General features: G+C 53.6%; 1 protein-coding gene across 2 annotated transcripts in view; it reads right to left on the reverse strand.

Annotated features, from left to right (window-relative positions):
• Positions 1-7,822, reverse strand: part of Mgat5b (mannosyl (alpha-1,6-)-glycoprotein beta-1,6-N-acetyl-glucosaminyltransferase, isozyme B) — a gene marked incomplete at its 5' end in the record, with an annotated part of 74,348 nt that overhangs the window by 37,364 nt on the left and 29,162 nt on the right.

Raw genomic sequence — 7,822 nt, forward strand, 5'->3', positions numbered from 1 at the left:
ACACATCACTCTCCTTCCCAGCACTGAGGAAATTCCTTTCCTCCTTCAGCGTTATTCTCTCTGATTTTGGGGGTGAGTGGTGAGACCTGGTCTATTGGGAGCCCCTGAAATTGGCTCCCCAGTCCTGGCCTAAGAGTGAGTGAGAGGAGGCCTGGGTGCCCCAAGTCTATTTCTCTCCTTTCCACAACTCTTCAAAATAAATCCCACCCACAGGAGCCTGGGGACTTGCCAACTATTAAAACTCTAGTAAATTATCACGGCTTCCTGAGGATGAATCCTTCCCAAGGACTGTAAAGTAGTTTACTATCACAGACACCATGGGCCTCCGCCTCACCACCAATACGGGTGCTGATTTTTTTCCTTTTTCATTTTTGGTACTGGGAATTGAACTCAGGGCCTCATGCTTGCCAGGCAGACACTGCGCCATTGAGCTACATCCCTGGCCCCTACTGGTGTTGTTTTTATTTTGGGAGAGAATTTATTTCCTTATGTTGATTACTGCTTAACTCTTGGGGAATTCTATTAGACATTATATGCAGTATTTATCTCATTGCAAAGCCTTCTGTGGAGATGGATCCCACTCTGCTGGTGTTATCTTCCTCTGCAGGGACAGCCCTGGGGGCCTTTCTCCAGCAACTTGCGCGCTTTCTGCACATTAATTCCACTTCCTTTGGTTTTCACTCCACCCTCTGGCTGTGCAATTTTATAGCCTCCAGTTTAAGCTCTGTTTGCCTTGCACAAGGTGCTGTGTTTGCCTAAGCACACACGATGGGAATTGTAGGAAACATTTTTCCAACCTGGGCTCTGCTGAGTCCGTGAACCCCATAAGGTGACCTGCTCCCGGAGAAGGCACAGCACTGAAGCGTGGTGCCGAGTGCCCTCTCTGGCCACCTTCCCTTGTCACCTCCACCTTCTACAGGAGACCAGGGGCGGTGGCTCCATCCACAGAGGGCAAAATGTGAGGGTTACAGGTAGAGCCGAAGCAGAGATGGAGGCTGGGAAAGGGACAAAAGACAAGTGACAGGAAGGGGGAAGGAGCCCTCACACACACATGGTACACACTCACCCCACACGCACGCACGCATGCACCCACGCACACAGTCCTTTAATCTGGATCCCAATGTCATCTTGGGGGAAACCCCAATGGAAAATGGTGCAGCTTTGGCACTGCTTTCCTTGGGCTGCCCCACCAAAGAAAGAACAACAAGCAGAGTGGCTAAATCAACACTATAGCACAGTTCCGGGGTCCAGAAGCAAAGTGCTGCTGCGCCTGCTTCCTCGTGGAGCCCTTGGGACCACTCCTGCCTCCCCTCTCTCCCCGTGCCTCCTGGCTCCTGGCTCCTGGACGTTCAGTGGCTTGTGGCTGTGTGGCCCCATCTTTGCCACATTTCCTCCTCTTATGAGGACATCTGTGACTGAACTAGGACCCACCCTAGCCAGCAGGACCTCACCTTAACTTGATCACATCTGCAAAGACCCTATTTGCAAATAAACCCACATTCACAAATAAAGTGAGCAGGGCTGAGGACCCTGACATATCTTTGGGGGTAGGGGACACAGTTCAACTCCCAATAGCCTTCTACAAGATCACAAGAAGAATGAGAAGAGATTTGAAAGACAGCCACTTCTATGTTCAAAGCATCCCAGGCAGGAGAAAGCAGGGTTATTTCTCACTAGGGACTAGGGACAAACCTCAGGCTTTTATGAACTGTGTGATCCTAAACAAGTCACTTAGCTTCTTTGCTCAGTATTCTCATTAAGGTGAAGATGATAATGGCTACCTCGCAGAGCTGCTGTGAAGGATGAGTGAAGAAAGCGATGGAAAGTGAATAGAATGTGAAGCCAGCACGATGTGCATCAGTGACGTCACTGTCACGATCGTAGCTGAAGCAGCAGCAGAGGGGATGAGACAGGAGCGTCTTAACCCTTTTCATTACTGACCTCCTAAGGAGATTTGTAGACTTATTTTCTGCTCCACCTCCCCCGAAACGTTAGCTGGCTCTCAGGCACAAACTCCTGTGTCTGCAAAGGCCTGCTGCATTGAGCCGAGTAGGGTTACCCCTCCCAGCCAGTGCTCTCACTTTGGGGTGAGGCCCTGGACTGAGAAGGCACAGGTGACCCAAGAAGGAAGGTGCTTCCTTAAGACCCATGAGGCTCTGAACTTGAATAAGATCAGATGAAGACTGCGGTAGCTTTTCACGCTGACAAAGGGACAGGAAGGACACTCCTCTGACCAGGGTGAATATGGAGAAGATCAAAAGAGGTGGCCATAGTGACAGTGGTCAGGAAGCCTCTGCCACCTGCTGCTGGCCAGAAAGGGCAACCAGGGCTATGTTCTAGCCACTCATGGGGACAGGAGGTACCCAGGTGGGAAAGGGCCAGGGGTGGCCTAACGTCTACCCAGAGACCCACAGCACAAACACCCACTACAGGGATGGGCCGGAACCCCGCCAGACCACTGAGGATACGGGGCAGACACTGGCCACTTCACCCCACCTTCCTGTAGCCCCCACCCTCGCTCCTCTGCATCCTCCCCATAAGAGCCCGATCAAGCCCCTCAGGCCCCAGACCATGGGATGTGGGTGTGAGTGTCCAGCTGAGACCCCAGATGGAGCCTGAAGTCCTCAAGGACAGGACTCAACTTTCATATGTGGAGTTTGCCACCGCCTAGCACGGGCCACACGTCCAGGGACCTCATCATCACAGGCTGCAGAGCGTTCCTCAGTTCACTGGAGCTGCAGAAGGTGACCTTATTTGCAAAAGTATCTTTGCAGATGTGACTAGTTCAGATGAGGTCCTACTGGATTAAGGTGGCCCTAATCCAAACACTAAGGTCCCCGTGAGGAGGCCACATGAACACACATGACGAGAAGGCCATGCAGTGCTAGAGATGGATGGGACCATCGCAGCCACAAGCCACGGGCACTGGTGACTAAGAGGAGCTGCAGGGCGAGGCAGGACCCTCCACAAGAGCCCCTGGGAGGAGCAGCCCCAAGACACTGTGACTTCAGACCTTGGCCCTCCAGCACTGTGCACGAATAAACTGCAACTCTTTAAGCCACCTGGCTGGTGGCAGTTTTTCACAGCAACCCTAGGAGACTAATCCAATCACCACCTGCAAAACCGAGGGATAAACGGTTTTTAATCCATCCCAAAGGCAGCCAGGTTCTCCGGCTGCCAGGAAGTCTTTCTCTCGTGCTAAAGCCCAAACTTCATTCTGCTGCTGCTCTCAAAAGAGACAAAGAAATCAGAGACTGCCCTTGATTTTCAAGCCCAACACAGAAATTATTTTAGCAATTTACTGGGAAAAGTGAGGGCCTTGGAATCAGAGGGCCTGAATTCAAATCCTGGGTCCATATCCTATTTGTGTGACCTTGGGCAAGTTCCCTAACCTCTCGGAGCCCCAGCCGGAACTCCTATGAAATCAGAGTGGCAGAGTTGTTTTGAAGGTTAGCTATGAGGATGAATGGAAAGACCTCAGCATTCAGGAGGTGCTCAGTAGATACTTCACATGCTTTTGCTCCCTGCTCACAGCAGTCATCCCATTCCCAAGAGGAAGGACCAGAGAGCCCAGTCACAGAGAGAAGCACTTTTTGGAGGATTCAGCAATTTTCCTACAATAAGCATTTTTGTATAAAACATATCACTAGCACAGACTTTAAATAGTGCAGATGGCGTCTGTCTGATTTAACAAGTTCAACTCGTTCACAGCAGAATTACTTGGCATCGCTATTATTATACTGGACTTTGCATTTGCATAGCGCTTTCTATTTTCAAATAATATATGATTAGGTTTCTTGCCCTGGGAAGCTTTTCTACAAATGACAATAAAAGTAAATGTTTCCAGGCCTCAGAGCACAGCAGATCTATGACCTGGAAATGCCTCTGGAAAGCAAAAAGGAGATGGATGACGGACCTGGGTATGACTGCCTCTTGGTGGCCCCAGGGAAACCAGAGCTTGTTGTCACCCAGTGTGCGGGGGGGGGGGGGGGGACTGGCACCAGGGCTGACCTCTCCACAGACAGCAGGCACAATGCAAGGGGCATGATGCTTTTAGAGGCCCATAAAAGTGTTTGAATTTCTTTTACAATTAGAGGAGGAAAAGCCCGTAGATACAAGAAAATGGTTTGATAGGTAATGTGAATACATTCGTCTTTAGACCAATAGAGTCATAAAATGCAATTTGTACTGTAGGCTTAACTGTGTCCCCTCCACCTACATGGATCACAGTCCTCACTCCCGGTGCCTCAGAATGTGACCTGATTTAAAAATCCAATCGTGGCAGGCTTCGAAACTCATGAAGTCACCGTGAGGTCATCCTGGAAAAGAGTGGCCCCTCATCCACTATGGCTGGCGTCCTCGTGAGAAGCGAGAGTTTGGTCTCAGGGTGGACACCCTGCAAAGAGTGGGGTTCAGCTGCCACCAGCCAAAGGACAGCCAGAGGCTGGCGAGAAGCCTGGAGCAGTGGTGTCCCTTCAGAGAGACACAGTGGTCCTTCAGAGAGAGCACGGTCTGCCGACCCCTCAACCTCTCTCTCTTTGGGGGTTGAACCCAGGGCTTTTGTACTGAGTACATCCCAAGGTCATTTTAATTTTTCTTTTGAGACAGGGTCTCTCTAAGTCACTAAGTTGCCCAGGCTGGGCTTGAACTTGTGACCCTGCTGCCTCGGCCTCCCAGAGTGCAGGGATTTCAAGGGTGCAGCACCACGCCCTGCTGCCAAGCTCTTTATGCACATCAACTCCAGCAGTGCTCACACAACACCACGATCACTTCTGATACCCCCAGAGCAGGATACCTGGTGCCTATAGGCCAATCCAAGGGAACTCCAGCCCTTCATGCTGAGGAAGGGAGGAGCCTGGAGCCACCAGGGAAACACTGGCCTCAACCAGCAGAACCATGCAGCTGGGCTCTGTGAAGAAAACTCACCTCCCATCTCTCACATCACGGGCAGGTGATGCCAAGAAGTGAGCTTTGAGACAGGCAGGAAGGCCCCGGGAATTTCGTGGGGAATGGGGTTCAGGACCAAGGCCGTGACTGAGCCAGAGGCCAGCTGGCCGAGGGGTTGGCACCTTAGGGTGCGGCCGCTTCCATGGCGGTGGCAAAGGCTGAAACTGTTTTGGTAGGTGTTTCCTTGGCAACAAGCACCCTGTTCCTCCAAGGCCATTACTCAGATACAGACCTGGACTTCCGTCTGCCCAGGCAGGGGACATGGGGACAGTGCCCTGGCTTCCTTCTTCATTAGATACTCCCTGGCCTCCCTCCAATTGGCACGGATCACTCGGTGCCCTTTTGTCCTCCGGCCTGCGGTCCATCTCCTCGCCTTTCCCTTTTATCTTCCGGTGCGTGCATGCTGAAGAAGGAATGACACCAACCCAGCAAACCCAGACAGGTGGGCAGCAACACCGCACGTGCAGCAGGGAGGGCGGGAAAGGGGTTAGGGAGCTCAGAACTCGCGTCCTGGAGGGGCCCCTCTACCTGGGAGCCTTCCTCACTAGTGACTGGGTGCCTCGGCTCAGTGGAGATCCCCCTGCAGAATCACGGACCTTACCCGGCTCCACCCCCAGTGAATGTGGCAGGTACTCAGTGCCCTGTCTCCCGGCACCCTTGGGCTGTGCCAGCAAAGCAGGCCTGGCTCGGTGCCTGCCCCAGTGCCAATATCAGGGACTATCCTTTCCCTGCCTGAGCCCATGTTCCTCACTGTAAAATGTAGACCTGGACAGGATCATCCTCATGGGGTCACTGGTGAAGATCAAGGTTCAGTTCATCAGTAGCCAGGTGTACTGGTACACACCTACAACTCCAGCACTCTAGGAGGCAGGAAGGTCACAAGTTTGAGCCCAGCCTGGGCAACGTAGCAACTTAGCAAGAACTGGCCTCAAAATTTAAAAAGGGCCAAGGATGTGGCTCAGTGCAAATGTCTTGGATTCAATCCTCAGTACTGCAAATAAAAAAGGAAGGTGGGAGGAGAGAAGAAGGGAAAGAAAGAAGGGAAGGAGGGAGAGAGGGAGGGAAAGGTACACCAATACCCACAGAAAGTGGCTGTTTTGATTTACTTTTCATCCTTGTTAAGTATTATTATTACTACATCGGCCAGCTGGGTAGCGAAGTCCACCGGAATCCACACCCCCGGAGGCCAGGGAGCCTGGGGCTGTCCTGTGCACGGTGCTGGCTGGAACAGGCCTCTGACCTGCCCAGACTCCCCGCTCCCAGCAAGTGTCTGGCTGTGGCCCAAATCAACAGCTCCAAATCGGGTGCAAAGAGGGGACAGCAACTTCCCAGGCTAACAGGTGCCCTCCCTGGAGCTCTTACCTGCCTTGCCAGGTGGGGCCACCTCTCAGCATGCCCAAAGCCATCACAGTGTCCTCCTGGGATGACACTGAGGCCTCAAGAACCTGCCCAGGGCCCAAGATCCTGGGATAGGGCCTCTAAGACCTGTAGGGAGAGCCCTGACCTTATGGCCGGGGGCTGGGAACTAGCTCAGAGGAGATGAGGGACTTTGCCAAGGTCACACAGTGAGGTGAGCTAGGGGCAAGGTAAGCACTCAGGTGCTGGCAGCTGGGTGAGCCCATGCCCTCCTTGCTGCTGGCAGTGAGACCTGGGCCTGCTTCCATTCTCTATGCAGTTGCTGAGTATTGGGCATCCCACCAAAACTAAGGAGGTGACAGAAGGCCACACTCGGCCTCTGGCCCCTGCCCATCCCACTACCCAAGACTGACCAGGCTACCGGAAGAGGCAGCCACACTGCAGGCCACCACCAGCCATAGTTGCTAGGGAAACCTGGCCTAGGACACTCTACTCACTTCCCCGGGGGCCTAGGGACTGCCAGGACCCCGCAGAGACCTCTGCTCCCATAGGTGGTGGTGCTACTGGCCCTAGTCCTCAGCTCCCTTCCAGCCAGAACCCCAGGAGGCCCCTGAGGTTCAGCCTTCCTCCTTGTTCCACCAGGTAATCACCCATTTGGAGCCAGGCCCACTGTGAACGTGCCAGGGCTCCAGGACGCCTCGGGAAGAAGCTGTAATTTTGCCTTCCTCCCCTGATTTATGAGGGTTGCATTCAATTAACAGGGGTATTGATTTCCCGCAGCTGGCCAGCATGCTTGCTGGGAGTTATTTTATTATGAAATGGATTGCTCTCCCTTTAAAACACAGAGACCCACGGACCTAGGTGCCTGCAGACACACACACAGCAAGACACAAATACAACTCAGCCAGAAACCGGAGCACCGCAGCCTCGGGGAGATGTGTGCTGTGCCTGTCTCTTGGGTCACACACACCACAGGAGACGTGGGACACCTCCACCCCATGGCAGCCTTCCAGCAGTGTCCCTGATGTCCTCCTCCATCTCGCCTATTCAGAGCCCTGTTAATGCAGGAGGTGGAGGGGGTGACCAAAGACCTGCCAGCCCCTTCTACACTGAATAGGGGACCCTTTGCTCCCAGCCCCAAAATAAATACATCAGCATGCACACTATTAATAGGAACAGAGCCAGGGCTGGCTGTGTGCCCTAACAGTGCGGCAAAGCTGGTGTGACCCCTCTATCCCCCACCTCCAGGCCCTGACCATCTCCTGCGTAGGAGCACTGGATCCTTCTCACCCAGGTGGCCTCAGCACCAGGCAACCCTGGCCTGGCCACCAATGTTGCCTCACGCCTATATTTCCTGGCCAACTCTGTAGCCTCCGCACAAGCAGGACCGGAGGAGGACAGCCCCACCAGAGCCCTGGAGGCCCGGGCAGCAGAAGGCCCAGAGCCAGGGATCCTGATCTTCCCCTGCCTCCGGCACCCACATGGTCACAGCCCCCGCCTCAGCCCCTGCCCTCGCGGG

This window comes from Chinchilla lanigera, unplaced genomic scaffold (genome assembly GCF_000276665.1).
Source record: "Chinchilla lanigera isolate Chin_1 unplaced genomic scaffold, ChiLan1.0 scaffold00105, whole genome shotgun sequence".
Lineage (NCBI taxonomy): Eukaryota > Metazoa > Chordata > Mammalia > Rodentia > Chinchillidae > Chinchilla > Chinchilla lanigera.